Source organism: Bubalus bubalis, chromosome 19 (genome assembly GCF_019923935.1).
Source record: "Bubalus bubalis isolate 160015118507 breed Murrah chromosome 19, NDDB_SH_1, whole genome shotgun sequence".
Classification (NCBI taxonomy): Eukaryota; Metazoa; Chordata; class Mammalia; order Artiodactyla; family Bovidae; genus Bubalus; species Bubalus bubalis.
This window is the reverse complement of record NC_059175.1, coordinates 7,892,116-7,895,297: the sequence shown is the minus strand read 5'-3', so window position 1 is coordinate 7,895,297 and position 3,182 is coordinate 7,892,116. Positions and strand designations below refer to the sequence as shown.

Genomic DNA, 3,182 nt, shown 5'->3' with positions numbered 1-3,182 from the left:
CTGGGCTGGAAGGCGGAGTGCCTAGGGTTTCACAGCTTCACTTTATTGCTGAATTCCAAAGCTAGTGTGAGAATATAACCTAGTTCTTAGTATTATTTAGGGCTTCCCTGGTGGCTCAGTGGTAAAGAATCCACCTGCCAATGCAGGAGATGCGGGTTTGATCCCTGGGTTGGGAAGATCCCCTGGAGGAGGAAATGGCAGCCCACTCCAGTATTCTTACCTGGAAAATCCCATGGACAGAGGAGCCTGGCGGGCTACAGTCCATGAGGATGAAGAACAGTCGGACACAATTTAGCAACAACAAGTGGTATTATTTTAAACGAACACTTGCTGTAGTTGTATCTTGCTTCAAAGAAGCCATTACCCATTTCATCAAATCTAACCTAAGGTGTTTTGAGATTGATGGTTTCTCCATCCTGCTGGAATGCAGTCAATGGAATATTTCTTGTAACTACATCATGACATCACGGAGAAGGAAATGGCAACCCAATCCAGTACACTTGCCTGGAAAATCCCATGGACGGGGGAGCCTGGCGGGCTGCAGTCCATGGGGTCGCAAAGCGTCAGACAGGACTGAGTGACTTCACTTTCTTTCTTTACATCATGACTGCCACCTGGGGGACAATTGTTGTATGACACATTGGCTGCATCCTGTTTTCCCAGATGGATGCTAATTTTAGAGGTAAAAATGAGGGGGGCGGGGAGGAGTGTACTTTAAAATTGTTGAAACAGGATATATTTGCATAAAACATATTAGTGACTATTTTTTACATAAAATTTTCATATTAGATCCTTAAATAATGGCTCTGGTTTTTAAAAATATGGCTTAATTTATTAAACCCCAGTAGATGCACAATGTTGGTGAAATGTCACTACTGCACAAAGGAGGTGACAGCCGCCAGGACAGCCTCGCAGAAGCTGTGCTTATTGCCTGCTGCTGCCGCTGCTAAGTCACTTCAGGCGTGTCCGACTCTCTGCGACCCCACAGACGGCAGCCCACCAGGCTCCCCCGTCCCTGGGATTCTCCAGGGAAGAACACTGGAGTGGGTGCCTTTCACCTGTTGAGAGAAAAGGCTCTGACATCAGTACATGATTTAGTCCTGATCATCTTCCTTTTTTTTTTCTTTCTTTCTCTTTCCTTTCAGAAAATATAGATAGAAAGCTATTCACAGTTAACTTCTTCTCTTTCAAATATAACAGTTAATAGCAGACCTCATAAGATAGTTGTGGGTGCTTTTGGTCCCTCGGTGTGCCAAGGGACAGTCCTCAGTGCATTTCTACTGTGAACATACACACACGCCGGCTCCTGCAGGAGGTCTGGTTCCTTTACTGATTACTAGCTGTGTGAGTCTTGCACTTCTCTGGGTGTCCATTTCCTTGACTGTCTGATGGATACACTCACCCGTCCTCCCAGCTCTGAGGGACTCCTACGTGAAGCCAACGAGGCGATGTGCAGATGCATTTTGCTATCTATTAAAAGCTTTCTGCAAATGTATAATGAAAATGACTGAAAAAATTCTTGGAGAGTATTTTGGCAAGTGCCTGAGGTTGTAGAAACAAAACTTCTCAATTTAATTTTTTTTGACTTTTAAAATAATTTTGGAACAAAATCCAAGGGTTGGATCTAAGTCTGTGTGTGGTAAAGAACTTGGCCAACTTTCAGGTTTAAAAATGATGACAGAGGACTCCAAGATGGCGTCAGTCCTACCACGGAAGGAGAAGAAGCTCCTGGAAGTCGAACTAGGGGAGCTGCCAAGGTGGACACTGATGCGGGATTTCACCCCTTCAGGCATCGCTGGAGCATTTCAAAGAGGGTACTATCGGTATTACAACAAGTACGTGAACGAGAAGAGAGGCAGCATCGCGGGGCTCTCTCTGGTGCTGGCGGCCTACGCGGTTTCAGCTACTGCCGTTCTTACAAGGAGCGCAAACAAGAGCGGCTACGCAAGTGCCACTGAAGAGGGCGCACTCTGCATTCCTGACCATCACCTTTGCCAGGCACCCCTGAATCCTTTCAAATCCTGATGGAGAATTAACATCCAATAAACAATGACTGGTTAAAAAAAAAGATGACAAACTGTTGTCTTATGGGATGGCCATTCCATCCCATTCCAGTGGCATTCCAGTCCTGCTCAGTGGGCAGAGCACAGGTTGCGGAAAGCCCACCCAAGGGCAGCCACAACTATCTCCCGGGTGCACGCTTACGTGGCAGGCACGTGGGGACTCCCTGAGCATAAACCCCTTTCTTCAGGCAGCCAAACTTCGGAGCCCTCGTGGTCTCCAAAATGAGCCCTTGAGGCTGTGGGAAGCTTGTGACTCAGGAGCCCAGTGGGGAGCAGACTTGGGGCCCCTCAAAGCAGGAGAACTCTTCCGGGGCTTCCTCACTTGGGGAGTCCTCTCTCCCTCTCCTCTTGATGGCCCCATATTGGAATAATCCTCCCCAGGTCCAGACTATTTGTCTGACAGAAGGATTATAAGTGTATGTGACCCTGGCACCGGGTGATGTAGAAAATCTGACCTCCGGGAACTGTGGGCTGCAAAAAATCTCCTTCGGTCATGATCATGGAAAGTCGTTTTTAGCAGCAATGAAAATCATGGCTGCTTTCTGTTATTTGGTAACTAGGTTAGCCTATTTACCAATTTTAGGGCAAAAACTTAATTGGAGACAATATGTGCTTATGCATATAGTTAACTTTATTAAAATGTCTTTATAATGAAACTATTATATAATGTGTGTATATATGCGTGTGTGTCATGTTCATACATCAATATAAGCATATCGACATTTATGGGAAGTTCTGATTATTGGAAGTGACTGGCAATGAATGTACCTGAGCCATTCTTGTGCAGAATCTTCAGTCTCTGGGAACCCCAAGGACCTGAGTATGACCCAGGCAGCTGATTTAACACCCACCAGCTTGGCTACTCAGGATTTACCTGCAGCTGCCCTCCAGGTAAAGTTGTCCAGGAGCCAGAGTTTGGAAAACCCCTACTGATACTTTAGGTGCCTTGAAGCCATTGGCTGAAACACAGAGAAGGTATCATTGGGTGGCTCTGGGATGTGACCCAAATGTTCTTGCTTTGCAGAGCCATTTTATTTATTTTTCAAAAAATTAGAAATGTCATCTTTTTTACGACTCACATCTGAAGGCATTTCCTTTGCAGTGGAGAAAGGAGAGACT

General features: G+C 45.9%; 1 pseudogene; it reads left to right on the top strand.

Annotated features, from left to right (window-relative positions):
* Positions 1-680: 680 nt before the first annotated feature.
* On the top strand, positions 681-2,714 carry LOC123330565 (annotated as a pseudogene).
* The last annotated feature ends 468 nt before the right edge of the window (positions 2,715-3,182 follow it).